A 17,706-nucleotide genomic window follows, 5' to 3' on the forward strand; every position below is an offset into this window, starting at 1 on the left:
ATATAAAGGGGGATAGTGATGGGAACCTAATCATAGTTGGAGATTTCATCGCAGCATTAACATAACTGGACAGATCATCCAGACAGAAAATAAATTAGGCAAAAGAGAAGTTAAATAATACAATAGAAATATTACACTTGGTGGATATTTTCAGAGCATTGCACCCCCAAAAATATAGTATATACATTCTTTCCAAGTGCACATGGGACATTTACCAGATTTCACGATATAGGTGGGAACAAAAGAAATCTCAGCAATTTTAAGAAGATAGAAATTACCTCAAGCATCTTTACCGACCACACAACCATGAAGCTAGACATCAACAACAGAGAAACAAAGGAGAACAAAAGTAAAACATGGAGATTAAACAATATGTTATTGAAAAACAAATGCGTCAAGGAAGAAATCAAAGCTGAAATGGAAAAGTTCCTTGAGACAAAAGAACATGAAAGCAAAACCAAAGAAAATTTATGGGACACATGCAAAGCAGTGCTGAGAGGGGAGTTTACAGCAATAAAGGCTTTCCTCATAAAAGAAGAACAATCACAAATAAACAATTGAACCCACCAGCAGAATAAACTAGAAAAAGAAGAACAAAAAACAACAAAAGGCAGCAGAAGGAAGGAAATCATAAATATTGGTGAGGAAATAAATATAATAGAGATTGACAAAACCATAGGAAAAATATCACCAATCCAAAAGCTGGTTTTTTATAAAAGTAAGGAAAACCGAACATCCTCTGTCCAAACTCAAAAAGAAGAAAAGAGAGAGAGCAAAAATTAGCAAAATAAGATAGGAGAAAGGAGAAATTACAACAAATAAAATAAAAGTAAAGAATATCATATGAGAATATTATGAAAAGTTTATGGAAACTACCTTGATAACCTACAGGAAACGGACAATTTTCTGGACACATACTGTCCACCAAGGATGAATCAAGAAGAAACTTACCCCTTGAACAAGCAGAGCACCAGAAATTAAATCAAAAAAGCAATATAAAACCTCCCTACAAATAACAGTCCAGAACCAGACTGATGCAATGAGGAATTCTACAAAACATACAAAGAAGAACTCATACCAGTGCTTCTTAAACTCTTCCAGAAGATTGAAAAGGAAGGAATACTCCCAGTCATTCTATGAAGCCACAATCACCCTGAAACCACAACCAGGCAAAGACACTACCAAACAAGAGAATCATAGGCCGATATCACTGATGAACACAGAAGCCAAAATCCTCACCAAAATACTAGCAAATAGAATCCAAACACAGAAAAAAGATTATACTTCATGACCAAGTAGAGATTATGCCTGGGACACAGGGGTAGTTCAACGTATACAAGTCAAAAAATGTAATACAGCACATCAACAAGAGAAAGGACCAAAGCAACATGGTCATCTCAATAGATGCAGGAAAAGCATTTGATAAAATTCAACACCCACGTATGATAAAATCTCTCACCAAAGTGGGCATAGAGGGAACATAACTAAGCATCATGAAAGCTATAGATAACTAACCTACAGCTAGCATAGTAATCAATTGTGAGGAAATTTAAACCTTCCCACTAAAATCTGGGACAAGACAAGGATGCACACTATCTCCACTCCAACTCAAGATAGACTTGGAATACCTAGAAACAGCCATCAAACAAGAGAGAGAAGTAAAAGGGATGCAAATTTGAAAGGAAGAGGTAAAAGTCTTACTATATGCAGGTAATATGTTACTATATATAGAAAACCCTGCAAGATCCGGACAAAAACTACTAAAGCTGATCAAAGTATTCAGCAAGGTAGCAGGTTACAAGATTAAGATTCAAAAATCAGTGACATTTCTTTATGCTAATGATTCAGATAATAATATAGAGCTACAGTCAACATGACAGCACTGAATCGATAGGAAAACATACATATAGGCCAATGGAACAGAATAGAGAGACCAGAAATAAACTCACAAACTTTTGGTCAATTAATCTTCGGCAAAGGTGGCAAGAAAATACAATGGATTTGAGACAGACACTTCAGCAACTGGTGTTGTGAAAACTGGAAAGCAGCATGTAAATCAATGAAGCTAGAGCACTCCCAATAAAGCTAGAACACCACACACAAAAATATAATAAGAATGGATCAAAGACTTAAACATACTTCAAGATACAATAAAACTCCTTGAGGAAAATATAGGCAAAATATTAACTGACAATTCTCGAAAATTTTCTCACAGAAGAAATAAAAGCAAGAAAAAACAAATGAGACCTAATGAAACTTACAAGCTTCTGCACAGTACAGAAACCGGAAGTAAAACAAAAAGTCAACATACGGAATGGGAAAATAATTTGCATATGAAACAGACAAAGGCTTGATCTTCAAAGTATATAAGCAGCTCATCCAACTGAATAAGAGAAAATGAAGAACACAATCCAAAAATGGGGAGAAAATCTAAACAAGCGATTCTCCTAGGGAGACATACAAATGATCAATAGGCACATCACAAAATGCTCAATATCACTTATAATCAGAGAAATGAAAATCAAAACTACAGTGAGGTATCACCTTACACCAGTCAGAATGGCCATCATTCAAAAATCCACAAATGAAAAATGTTAGAGTGGCTGTGGAGAAAAGGGAACTGTCCTTCACTGCTGGTGGCAATGCAATTGGGTGTAGCCACTGTTAAAGACAAGATGGAAATTCCTCAAAAGCCTAGGAATAGACTTAACACATGACCCAGGAATCCCGTTCCTGGGCATATATCCAGAACGAACCCTACTTCAGGATGACACCTGCACACCAATGTTCATAGCCAGCACTATTTACAATAGCCAAGACATGGAAACAGCCTAAATGTCCATCGACAGTTGACTGGATAAAGAAGAGGTGGTATATTTATACAATGGAATACTAGTCAGCCATATAAACTGACAACATAATGCAATTTTCAGCAACATGGATGCTCCTGGAGAAAGTCAGTCTAAGTGAAGTAAGCCAGAAAGAGAAAGAAAAATACCATAAGAGATGGCTTATCAGTGGAATCTAAAAACAAAATAAAACAAAACAAAAAGAGGACAAATACAAAAGAGAAATAGACCCACATTCATAGAATATAAAGTTTTGGTTGCCATGTGATGGGGGGTTGGGAGAGATAGACTGGGAGGCCAAAATTGTAGAATAGATAAAACAGGATTCTACTGTATAACATAGAGAATTTTATAAAAGATCTTATGGCAGCTGAAAGGCAAAAAATGGGACAAAAAATGTATATATGGTCACTGTAACTGAAAAATTGTGCTCTACGCTGGAATTGGAGACAAATTTTTAAAATGACTGTAAATCAATTAAAAAAATTGAAAAAACAGAAAAAACATTATCCTAAATATTAGAGGTTTAAATATAAATTATAGAGAAAAAAATCTATGCTAAAGAGTAATAAAACCAAAGATTTTGTTTTATGTTTTCTTTTTGAGATAAGCAATTCAATAAACCTCTAGCCAAGTGCATCATGAAGAAAAGGTAGATGCTCCAAAGAAAAAAATTAAGAAAGAAAAGAAGAGAAATAAATATTGTTACCTCAGATATACAAAAGGATCATTTTGTCAACACTTACATGCCAATAAACTGGACAAATTAGAAGAAATAAACAAATGTCTAGAAAGACACAGAGATAAGGAGAAACAATTTATTTGAAAAAACTGTTTGCTAGAAGAAAGATAGAATCTGCATTTAAAAAAACTGTTGAATAAAAGTGCAGATATAAACAGCTCCCGTGGAGAAGTGTAAAATTACACAAAGCAGAACTTATACTCTTCAAACTATTCAAACATAGTGAAGATGTGGGAAACTCCCAAATTAATTCTATGAAGCTTTCATCACCCTGATAGCAAAACCAACAAAAAAGGTACTGGCAAAGGGAATTTCAAGCCATTATATTTGATAGATTTACAAGCAAAAATTCTACAAAATATTATTAGCAAACTAAATCCAGCAATACCTAAAATATATCATACACCATGATCAACTTGGATTCATTGCAAGGTCACAAGAGAGGTTCAACATACACAAATCAATCAGTTTGAGGCACCACATTAACAAAAGGAAAAGAGAAAATGACATAGTCATCCCAATAAATCCATTAAAAGCATTTCGTAAAATTCAACATTTATTCATTAAGACAGCAACAACAGCAACAACAACAACCACAACAACAAAAGCAACAATGGCAGAAACCTCTTAGCAAAGTAGGATTCAGGAAATATACTTCAACATATTTAAAGTCGTTAATTACAGGACCACAGACAACATAATATGCAAAAGTGAAAACCTGAAAGCCAAATTAAGGAATAAGACAAGGATGCCCACTTTCACCAGTTTTATTAAACACAGTATGGGAAGTTCTAGTAACAGTAATCGGACAAGAAAAAATGTTATTCAAGTTGGATTGAATGAAGTAAAATTGTTATTATTTTAGATGACATGATAATCTATATAGTGATCTCTAAAGATTCTCCAAACCAAAACAACTAAATCTAATAAAGACATTTAGCAAAGTAGCATGATTCATGATTAATATACAAAAACTGTCACATTTTTTACACAAACAATGAAATAATCCATAATTTTAAAAGATCCATAAGAAATCAGATCAAAAAATGAAAAACCTATGAAAAAAAACATAATAAAATGAATAGGACACTGATAAAGAAATCTGAAGATAATGTCAAGAAATGGAAAAAAATCTCAAGGTCTTAGTTTAGAGGAATTAATAATTTTAAAATATACATACTACAAAGGATGTCTACAGATATAAATTGATTCAAATCGAACTACATGATACTTTCCACAGAACTAAAAACAGTACTATGATTTGTATGGAATTGCAAAAGAACCAGAACTGCAAAAGAAACACTGAGGAAAAAGTACTAAGTTGGAGGCATAACCTATAACCATCCCAGATTTCAGACTATAGTACAAAAATACCTAAATCAAAACCGCAAAATCCTGGAAAACAACCAAACATCTATATCACTGGAATGTAACACAGAGGCAGAAATAATACATCACACCTATGGTTAACTAAACTATGACAAAGGAAACAAAAATATACAATGTCTAAAATACAGTCTTCAGCAAGTGATATTGAGAAAGCTAGATAGCTACATGTAAATCAATGAAATTAGAACACTCCCTCACACTGTACAAAAATAAACTCAAAATGCTTTAAATATGTGAATATAATACATGACACAATAAAAATCCTGGAAACTAACATAAACAAAACAAGACATAAATTGTAGCAAAATTTTCTTATGTCATTCTCCCAAGCTGAAAATAATAAAAACAAAATAAACAAAAATCCTTATTAAATTTAAATGCTTCTACACAGCAAAATAAACAAAATGAAAAGATGAATTTCCGTATGAGGGAAAATATTAGGAAACAATGCAATCAAAAAGAGGCTAATTTCTAAAATACACACATTGTTCATACAACTCCATTTCAAAAGTCTACAAACAACTCAGCCAGAAAATGAGCAGAAGACAATTCTCTAAAGAAGACACACAGATGACAAACAGGAAAAATAACATGCTCACATTTCTAATCATTATAAAAATGTAAGACAAATATAAAATAATGTTTTACCTCACACTATTGAGAAGGGCTGTCATTCAAATGTCTACAATCTGTAAAGAATTGGGTAGTTGTGGAGAAAATGGGACTCTCCAACACTGTTGGTGGGAATGAAAATTGATGCAACCACTTTGGAAACAGTATGGAAGTTCCTTTACATAATAAAATTAGACATTTCATATGACCCAGCAATCCCACTCCTGGGCATATAAAACATAAATCCTGAAAACAAAGAATCCTAGAGTAAAACATAAAAAGTACACTCTGACATTGGACTTCATATGATTCTACATATGTCTCCTCTGGCATGGGAAGCAGAAGCAAACCTAACAAAATACGATTGTATCACTCTAAAGAGATTTACACTGCAGAAGAAATGATCAATAAAATGAAAATTGAACAAACAGAATGGGAGAATATGTTTGCAAGTTATATTTTCCAATGTAGTGTTAATATCCAAAATATATGACAAACTCTTTCCCCACAACAACAACAAAAGAGAGCAAACAATCCAATTAAAAAAATGTCCATAGGAACTGAATAGATAGACATGAATCAAATTTCTGTAGAAAACATACAGTTGGCTAAATGACCCATTAAAATATGTTCAGAGTTATAAATTATTAGGAAAGTCATAAACCAAAAATGAGACAAGACTTCACACTTGTCAGAAGGCTCTCATCAAAAAGAAAACAAATAGATATTGGTGAGATTATGGAGAAAAAGGAACACCAAGGAAACTGTTGATAGGTATGCAAAATATTGATTTAATTGCATATATACATCAAATTTTCTTCATCCATTTTTCGGTCAAGGGATGTTGGGTTTTTAGGCCCCTGTCTGAAGGCTCTAGAGAATAAGCCCATGGGCTGAACTGATAAACAAGCTGTGAGGAATGTCACATATCCAGGCTGGATAAGAAATGGCCTACTCAATGTATCCAGTATGAATGGATGGATATCTTATTCTGGGTAAGATACTCAGAGGAGGACAACCTAAGAAAGGCACAGCCAGCTGGATAAGAGATGGCGTACTTAATGAAGTTCCGTGATGAACTTTAAAACATTCCTTGATCATTTAACATCCTGTGCTTACTGCAGTAGAATGGGGAGATAAATAGCTTAAGATTATTATCATTGTTATAACTTAAATGATATGTGAGGCATTGTGTATGTCCTATATAAAGCCTTCTTCTTAGAATCAAAAACAGAGAACTGCTTCGTTTCTCTCCACACAGTGTTTGTGTGTAAATGATATCGTGCCACTGACAGGGTTAATTTAATTTGATGGGAGTATCTTAAAAGTATGTTGCATCATATACAATGCACTTTCCACACGTATTGAGATGATTATGTGAGTTTTATTTCTCATTATATTAGTGTGGGATGTCACCTTTATTGATGCCAATATTTTGAAGTATCCTTAAACCCAGGGATTAATCCCTTTACTCATGTGTGTGTATTATAATTTAAATGTGTTGTTGAATTCATTTTGCTTGTGTTTTGTTGAGAATTTTGGCACATATGTTCATCAGGGATAATATTCTATATTTTGCATATAATGTCCTTTCTATCATTGTTATGCATATAAAGCTGGCATCATAAAACATGTTTGGAATCTTTCACACCCTTCAAATTCTTGGAAGATTTGGGGAAGAATTGGTGAGAAATTTTCTTCAAATGAATGACAGTAAAGACCAGTAAAGTCGTCTTGCAAATATTTTCTTGTTTGGGAAGTTTGGATTATTGATTTACTCCTATACACTTTTGCTCTATTTAACATTCTTATTTCTTCTTGATTCAGTATTGGAAGACATATGTTACTGGGAATTTGTCTTTTGTTGTAAGTCATTCAAATCATTGTCTAGTGGTAATTTCTTATGATGCTTTGCATCTCTACAACATCAGTGGTAATATATTCTCTTTTATTTCTAAGTTTAATTGAGTCTTTAATTTCTTTATCAGCCTAAACTTTTGTCCACTTTATGTTTAAAAGAAAAAGACTAAGGTATATTTTTTTTTATATTTTCAATTGTTTCTCTTATTTTCCTTACATTCATTCAATTATCATCTTTTTTCTTTCAGATTTCCCCTAGAATTTGAGGTGAAAAGTTAAGTAGTGTGAATCTTTGTATTTCATTTATTACTAAATTTTTTTATTTAGATATTATTTATTTATTTATTTATTTATTTACTTATTAATTTATATATTATTTATTTATTTACATATTTATTCATTTATTTATCATTGAAGTACAGCCATTTACAATGTGTAAATCTGTGGGGTAGATCACAGTGTTCCCGTACATGTATACATTTGTGTAACTATTAAAGTTTACTTCACGATATTTAACTTACTGCCCTGTGTCATACGAAAGAAATTTTGAAAAAATCTATTTTTATATATAGTGGATAACTTTTTATAAATGAAAGCTCCCATATATATCCTCTCAAAGTCCCTTTCCGCATTTATCATAAAATCTTTTATTAGGTCTGTGAGTGTGCTTAAATTTTGTACATGAAATCATTGTGTTCTCATCGAAATTTTTTTTTAATATTACACATATGTTATGTCATGTATTATTTTTCTTTCTCCTTCTGGTTTACTTCAATTAGAACGTCACTTTATGGGGACATCCATTTTGCTGCAAATGTCATTGTTTTATCATTTTCTATTGCAGAATATTACTCCATTGTGTAAATATGGCATAATTTCTGAATACTGTCATCAGTTGTTGGACCATTAGGTTGCTTCCATGTCATGGCTGTTATATATAGCACTGCTAAGAACATCAGGGTGCAGGTGTCTTTTTGAATTACTGTTCCCTTTGATATATACCCAGAAGTGGGATTGCTGGAATGTATATTGTCAATTTTTATTCTTTTGAGGAATCCCCATCCTGTATTCCACAATGACTGCACCAAACTACATTCCTTCTATCAGTGTATGACGGTTCACATTCTCCACAGCTTCCCCAGTATTTATTGTTTGTGGATTTTTGAATGATGGCCATTGTGACTATTGTGAGGTGATACTTCATCATAGTTTTAAATTGCCTTTCTATAATAATGATAGTGAGAATTTTTTTTTCATATATCTGTGTGGCATTTGTATGTGTCTATTTGAGAATTGCTTGTTTAGGGCTTCTGCCGATTTTCAGATTGGGTTTCTTGTTTTTATTATTATTATTAGGTTGTATAAAGTCTTTATATTTTGGAAATTAAGACTTTGTCAGTTGCATCAATTCTAAATGTTTTCTTTAGTCCTGTAGGTTGTCAGTTTGCTTTGTTTATGATCTCCTTTGCTGTCCAAAAACTTATGTTTAATTAGGTTCCATTTATTAATTTTGCACTTACATCCATTACCTGGGTATGCTGTTCTAGGAGATCATTGCTGAGATTTACCTCAGAGTGTTTTGCCTTTGTTTTCTTCTAGGAGATTTACTGTGTCTTCCCGTACATTGAAGTCTTCAAGCCATTTTGTGTTTATTCTTGTGTATGCAATGAAGGAGTGTTCTAACTCCATTGCTCTGTATGCTGCTATCCAGTTTTCCCAACAGCATTTGGTGAAGAGATGGTCTTTTCTCTGTAATATTCTTGGCTACTCTGTCAATGATTCATTCAACATATGTCTGTAGATTTATTCCTAGGCCCTGTATTCTGTTCCATTTTTCCATATGCCTCTTTCTGTACCAATATCTTGTCATTTTGATTATTGTATCTCTGCAAAAGTGTATGGAGACCTGGTGGTTTATTCCTCCAGCCTCTTACTTTATTTTGAATATTGCTTTGGAAATTATGGATTTTTTAGTACTCTGTGTAAGTCTTAGGATCATTTGGTTCAGTCCTAAAAAGAAATGTTTTCATAATTCGATAGGAAATCACAATAAGTCTGTTGATTGCCTTGGGCAGTATGGCCATTTTAACAATTTTGTTTCTTCCGTTACATGTCCATTGGGTATCTTTTCAATTCTTCAAATTTTTTTTTATTTCCTCAATCAATGTTTTCTAGTTGTCCCTGTATAAGATATTCACCTCCTTGGTTAGATTTATTCTTAAGCATTTAGTAGTTTTGGGTGCAGTTATAAAAGCGGTTGTTTCTATATTTGTTTTCCTGTTGATTGAATGGTAGTGTAAAGAAATGCTATTAGTTTCTGTACATTACTCTGGGTACCTTGCCCAGTTCCTTTTTTAGCCTAAGTACTTATTAGTGAAGCTTTTACAGTTTTCTTTATATAGTGTCATGTCTGTGTATCGTGGCAAATTTACCTCTTCTTTTCCAGTCTGAAACATTTTATTTCTTTCTCTTGCCTGATCTTTGTGGCTAGCACTTCTGAGACTATATTGAATTGAAATTGTGAGAATGGGCAACCTTGTCTTGTCTCAGGATTTTTGGGAAGGGTTTCAGTTTTTCACCATTGAGATTTTTGCTGGCTATATGTTGGTCATAAATAGCTTTCATAATGTTGAGATATGGTCCCTCTATGCCCACTGTGATAAGAACTTTTATTGCAAATAGGTGTTAAATATTATGAAATGCTTTTTCTGTATCTACTGAGATGATCATGTGGTTTTTTGTCCTGCTTTGTTGATATGGTGTATCACAATTGATTGATTGATTTGCATATGTTCAACCATCCTTGTGTTCCTGGTATGAACCTAACTTGACCATGGTGTGTAATCTCTTTTTACATGCTGTTGGATTCTGTTTGTTAATAATTTCATAAAGAATTTTATATCTATGTTTATCAATGATATTGTCCTATTGTTGTCTTTGGTGTAGTGTCTTTTTCTGGTTTTGGTATCAGTTTGATGTTGGCCCTATGGTGTGAGATTGGGAGTACTCTCTCCACATCAAGCTTTTGGAAAAGTTTGAGGAGGGGTGGCATGGATTTTTCTTTGAATGATTAGTCAAATTCCCCAGTGAAGCTATTAGGGTCTGAATTTTGTTTGCAGCGATTTTTTATTTTATTGATAATTGTATTCCATTTCTGGTGATCTCTCTGTTCAAATGGTCAATATTTTCTTAATGCAAAAATGGTTGGCTGAATGTTTCCAGAAACTTCTGAATCTCTTCCTTTATTTCCAGTTTGTTTCCATATAGTTGCTCATGTTATTCCCTTATGATATTTTGCAAATTTGTTGTACTCTTTGTATTTTCTCCATTGTCATTTCTTATGTTATTTGTGTACTCTCTCTATTCTTGTTGATGAGTCTGTCCAGAGTTTTGTCAATTTTGTTTACTATTTCAAAAAATAGTTTGATTTTTTCTATTTTTTAAACTCTAATTCAATTCTTCCTTCCATGACCTTAAATATTTCCCTCTTTCTGATGACTTTTGGTTTTGTTTGCTCTTCTTTCATGATTAGTGTTTATAGAACGTTAGATTATTTATTTGAAATTGCTCTTCTTTGAAGAGGGCCTTGTCACTATGAACTTCCCTCTAAAGCCTGCTTTATCTGTATTACATAAACTTTGCATAGGGTTTTGTCATATATCTCGATATATTTTTTATTTATTATTTTACTTCTTCACCTCCCCTACTTGTTTTAGTACCATGTTGTTTAATCTACATTCCGTAAATTTTTCTCCCTGTTTTTCTGTGATTTATTTCTACTTTCATGGTATTATACTCAGAAAAGATGCTTGAAAAAATTTTTATCTTCTTAAGTTTGTTGAGGCCTCTTCTGTACCTGAGTACATAATCTTTCCTCAAAAATGTTCCATGTGCACTAGAAAAGAATGTATATTCTGCTTTGGGGAGAAGTAGTGTTTTGAAAATATCAACCAACTCCAATTATTTCATCGTATATTTTAGTATCTTTGTTCTATTATTTATATTCTGTCTGAAAGCTTGTATAGTCATGGTAATGGGGAGTTAGAGTCTCCTACTGTGATTGTGTTCCCTCCGATTTCTCCCTTTTTATCTATTAGTATTTGCTTTACTTATTTAGGTGCTCATATATTGAGTGCATATATCTTAATGAGTATAATACCCTCATTTTGTTTTGCTCCTTTAATTATTATATCATGTCCTTGTTTATCTTTCTCTATGGCCTTTCATTGAAAGTCAATTTTGTGTGAAGTCAGTACTCATAGTCCTGCTTTCTTGTCATGTCCATTTGCATGGAATATATTTTTCCATCTTCTGACTTTCAATTGATGTGTTTTCCTCTTACTAAAGTGGGTCCCTTGTATGCTTCATAATGTAGGGTCTTGTTATAATATCCCATCTGACAATAAATATCTTTTGATTGAAGCACTTAGTCTATTAACAATTTTGATAATTATTGATAGATTGCTGTTTATTTCCATATTGAACTTCATTTCCCAGTTGATTTTGTATTTCCTTTTTGTTCATTTCTTTTTCTTTTTGTGGCTATATAACTTTTCTTTATTATCTTGGTTTCTTTTTGGCTTTATTAATTCATTGTAAGCTTTTGACTTCTGGTTACCGTCTTTTGTATGTGTATTGACCCGTTAATATATCTGTTTATTTTGACTGATAGGAATACAAACTCTAACCCCTCCTACAGAGAAGAGAAACAAGAAGAAAATACTCTGTATTGTCCTGTTTCGCTCTCTGACCCTTAAAAATTATGATGTCCTGTTTTACAACATCATGTATATTCTATTTTATGTCATGGCAGCTATTGTCTTTCTAATTATTTCTTTCTACTTTCTATAGATTTCTGTTTTTTTTCTTTAGACTAGATCTTTCATTATTTCATTTCTGTTGCTAAATTCTTTAAGTATTCACTTCTATGGAAGTTATTTATCTCTCCTTCTATTCTAAAAAATAGACTTGCTTGATAAATTATCTTAGATTACAGCTTTCTTTCATTCAAGACTTTGAATATATCTTGCCACTGCCTTCTGCCTGTTATATTTGTGTAGGGAACCAGTTTACAAATGTAATATATATAATTATTTACATATGTAAAGAATACCTAAAATCAAGGTAACAAATAAGATGAAAACCTATACATTAAAAAATAGAAGACATTGATGAATGTAATTAAATCTGTTCCCAAGAAATGAAAAGATCTCTTATGTTAATGATGTGAAACTATGTGGTTGAAACAAACATACTACACAAGGCAATCTACATTTAGTGTGATTCATGCCAAAATACCCATGAGATTTTTCCATTAAATAGAACAAATACTTTCAAAATTTATATGTAACCATAAAGATCATGACTTGCCAAAATAATCTTGAAAAGTAGTATTAAATCTAATAGTGTTAAATAATCTGATGTTAAAGAGTCCTTTAAAGATTTAGTAATTTAAAAAACATGATATTGGATCAAAAACAGACACCAATCAATAGAAGAGAATAGCGCAACCAGATATAATCCCTCACACCTATGATCAATTTACCCATGAAAAAGGAAGCAAGAGTATAAAATGAAGCAAAGACATTCTCCTTAATAAGTAGTGCTGGGGAGATTGAATATGCGAAAGATAGATTATAGTATTTCCTCACATTGTATACAATCTATGAGCACAGAATATCTTTCTATTTATTTGGTTTAATTATATTTCTTGCACCTTTAATTTATAGATCTATGTTTAGATCTTTAATTTCACTTATCTATTTTATTCCTATTTTATTCTTTTTGGTATAAGTTTACACACAATAGTTTTCCTAATTACTCTTTCTGATAATTTGTTGTTAGTATATAAAAATTCAACAGATATTTGTATATTGATTTTGTATTCTGCAAGTTTATTAAGTTTGTTGACAATTTCTAACAGTCACTGGAGGAGTCTATGGAGTTTTCCATCTATGTGTAATTACGTCATCTGTAAAAATAGTACTGCTTGTTTACAAGTTGGATGTCTTTTTTAATGTTTCTTGACTAGTTTTTCTGGCTAGGACTTCTTGTAGTGTAATTTAGGACTTGTGAGGATGAGCTACTTTTTCGTATTACTGTACCAGAGGAAAACTTTCCTGTATGTTAATATTGAACTTGATGAAAGTCATGGGTTTTTCATATATGGCTATTTTTATCTTTAGTTATATTCTATCTAGAGAGAATTTGTTAAGAATTTTTTGTATACAAAAGTTAAGATCAGTTCTGTCAATAATTTTCCTACATTTTTTTGAGATTGTTACCTTTGAATTCTCTGTTTTTTAAGGGATGGTATCACATTTATTGATTTGTGTATGTTAAATAATATTTATGAATCAGGGCTAAATCATACTTAACTATAGTTTATAATTCTTATAATATGCAATGAATTCAGGTTGATAATATTTATTTAGAATGGAATATACACATACTGAAGGAAAAATTTACATTGTAGCTTGAGTGTACATTTATTTATTTTAAAATTTTATCAATAATTTGAATTTGGCTTATGTTTAATGGAATTTATTTCTAAATAAATAATATAAGTTTTGGTAGAACTGGACTTACTACAGTTTACTGATACAGAGCATAGCTATTATTTGCAATTAGTGAACAAACACTTGCCTTAAAATGCCATATTATACTAACAATGCCAACTGTTTCAGGACTGGAAAACATATGGCTTCCTAAAATGCATTACCTTGTCTTTTCCACACTAACCCACATATAATGTTACTTTTTTGTTTTTTGATTGTTTGTTTGTTTGCCCCTTAATGGGGTCACTGCTTATAGAACCCAGGACCTTATGCATAACTTTATTTATCAACATCATTTTGGAACACTTAACAGAAGCCACAAGAGTATGGATTAAAAATGACAAGAAAAATTATTCCTTCTAGGGACTTAAAAACCTCTGAGTGAAAGAATGGCAAAAATAAACATTTGTAAGTGTACAATCAGATTTTTCTCTTGTGTAATTGTAAAGTAGAATATTAAATTATATTTGTTTTACTTATAGCACTGAAATAAAATTTAAACAAAATTCCTCCCTTTGGAATTTCTTAAATTTGATTGATTATTTTAATTTAATTTTAATTCATAAATATTTAACATTTATTTATAAACATAACAAATAAACTGATATTTATTCTGCTGATGTTTTGAATATAGAGCTACTTATTGTAAAGTACACAGAGAAATAACTACTTCCGTTTACAAATCAAATTTTGATTCACTTTAATTACAAATGATAATGAAATTGTTATAACCATTCTGTAAAAATTTTACACAAATTTCACTTTAAATTCCAATATTTTAAAATTATTTTATTTACTTTGTGCATATTTATACTCTGTTCACCAATGTTGTATAAATTTGGGTACAAAAGGAATGAGATTGTTTTATCTCATACACCCCAAAGTTAAATTGTTTAAAAAGATATTCTCGGGAAAATATTTGCACATCACAGTATAAAAATAAATATCCTATATATTTCATTTTAACTGGATTAATGAGAAGGAAACACTGGCTGATTGTTACACTTGGGTTGCTAAGAGACCAGTCTTTTTGTGATGTCACAGCCACTCAGGTTGAGAACCATGTTGATGGCCTATCAGTTTAACTGTGCAGGCCTGCTTAAGCAGCATTTGAAGCTGCACTGCTCAAAATCATGCAGATTAGAAAAGTAGCTGTAGGAAATGTTATTTGAGATGACACATATTTCTTCAGAAATTCAAGATGTGCCTCCTAAAGATGGACCAACTGATTCAGGAAACCCCGGTAGATCTCTATCGTGTGATCAAACATTCTCTGGGGACTTGGACTTGAGGTGTATGATTGAAGAAAATGCTTTTCAGACTTTGTCTGAAAAATCCTTGATAAAAAAGACCATGTTATACACATTGTGTCTTGGAACCAGATGAAGATAATGATTTTCGTTCTCTGACATTTCCAAGAAAACTCTGGAAAATGGCTGGGAGTGACCAATTTAAATCCATCTGGTGGGATGATAATGGAACTTCCATAGTTATTGATGAAGATGTCTTTAAGAAGGAAGTTTTGGAAAGAAAGGCCCCTTTCAGAATATTTGAAACTGGAAGTATGAAAAGTTTAGTTAGACAGCTTAACCTTTATAGGTTTAGTAAAGTGCGGCAGAAATGTCAAAGATCTGCTTGTCTAGTTGACTTTCTGGCAGAAGAAAAAGAAGCCTCTGTTTTAAGCAAGGTATACACAAATTTTAGTTATGACTTGGTAACTTATGTATAAAATTTTATTTTGTAAATCAATCTATGGTAATATAAATGTAAAGCTAGATTTTGAAAATAGTATAAAACTACAAATGCTAAAATTCTTTATTTTTTCTAAAAATGAGGACAGTGACTTAACTCTTCAAGACTATGAGAAAGTTTGCTAGCAGCTATGAATCTTATCAGAAATCTAAGTGAAGGTATGAAAGCTGCTTTTCAAAAGTGGCATTCACCGTTACTGCAAACACTAAATTCTTTAATTTGATGACTATACTATTTACATGTGTATTTTCCAAATAAGGAACTTCAAAATATCATCAGCAATGTTCATATTTTGATGATATTATCTTTGCATACTAAACATGAAATCTGAGGTTTTAAAGTTAAGGCTTATTGTAGTTATGTATTTTGGTTTAAATTATTACTAAAACCTTTCTCCTTTGGTTGTAGCTGCAGTTCTACCATAATCCAAATTTTAAACGAGGCTGTCCTCAGCTTTTAGTGAGAATAAAAAGAAGAGTTGGGATTAAAAATGCCTCTCTGGTGTCTTTATTGGCTCGAGATTTCAACAAGAAGCACTTTAAAGGAGGAAGTAATGTTGATAAAAATAATTCTGATTTTGTGGCTGACACTAGTGGAGAAAGTGCATTTTTACCTTCTGCAGATTTAAACATGCCTCTAATAAGAAAGCCCTCTATTGGCCACATAATTTGTGATAAAACTACCCCGCTCAGAGGTGATTTTTCTCCTCCATCATCAACGTCAGTTAGACCACCAGAAAATATTGCAGTGGAACAACTAGCTATTTTAAATCAGTTGACCACTGTCCACGGGCACTCTCAAAGCAGCTAAACTGAAGCAAATGGCCGTGTTGTGAACTTCATTACAACTACAACTTCTACTTCTCAATACAGCATTTTGTCCCCCTTACAGAGCAATTATTTTGGACTGATGGTGGAGCCTTCTTATTTTCCAAATAGATATCACAACATATCTGCCAATGAAGGTCGTTTTTGTAAACTTCAACCTGTGAGTAACCCACGGTTTCCAGTGCCAGTGATAGCTGATACATCAGCTACTTCTATTTCAAGGCCAACTCATCAGACATCTTCAGTTTATGAACGTCATCCTAATTACAACTGAACTACCAGAGGACTACCAGGTTATGCATGATAACAAAGATTAAAATTGATGTTTGCAAATTTTGACAAATATCTGCAATTTTCTTATTTGAACAATAAACATAGAATTGTACTTTATTATCCTTATTTATTTAAATAGAGATAAGAGTTAAAAGTGATACTAAGTTACCATTTAAAGAAAAAAAGAGATATTTGTTTGATATGATCATTTGATGGAACAACATGAGTGTAAATTTAAATAATTTCTGTGAGGAAGAAGAGAAAATGGAAGAATTTGGAAAAAGACTAAAACATGGAGAGAGGGAAAATTACTTAGTGGTTTCTGGTTCATCCTGAAAAGTATTAAATGTGTTAAGTTAGGTTATGTTGGAACAGGATGAAAATGCAGGAACCGGCCCAGGGATCATGGTCTTTATTATGTCATCTCTGGTATAATAAAAGTCACATGATATAGTCTCAGATGGTACATTCAGCATGTGGTAAAATTTAACAAGGAACTTTATCTATGGTCTTCCTTGTGCTGTTTTCTAAGCATTCCAAATGTTGCTTTATTTTTCTCCACTCAAGAGTCTGCACTATATTTTTAGAGTGAATATTTTAAGTTACTTTTATGTTCCAGCCAAACACAAGCTTACATCTTCAGGGTTGCACTTAATACTTTTCCAAATCTAAGCCCACAAACTCATCTTGGTTTAGTCATTTCATTATCGATCTGGCATCTGACTAATTTGGCATATCTTTATGTTTCACTGTTTCTGGAGATACATCCAGGCAAATGCTTATCAACCATATTAAATCCAAACTCACAACTATTGCTCCAGCTTATCCTTAGACTTAGAATGTCC

The 17,706-nt window shown here is 32.1% G+C and overlaps 1 pseudogene; it reads left to right on the forward strand.

Annotated features, from left to right (window-relative positions):
• The first annotated feature begins 15,108 nt into the window (after positions 1–15,108).
• On the forward strand, positions 15,109–16,978 carry LOC140690386 (heat shock transcription factor, Y-linked-like; annotated as a pseudogene).
• Positions 16,979–17,706: the final 728 nt, after the last annotated feature.

The sequence above is a fragment of the Vicugna pacos genome, chromosome 30 (genome assembly GCF_048564905.1).
Source record: "Vicugna pacos chromosome 30, VicPac4, whole genome shotgun sequence".
In the NCBI taxonomy this organism is placed as follows: Eukaryota; Metazoa; Chordata; class Mammalia; order Artiodactyla; family Camelidae; genus Vicugna; species Vicugna pacos.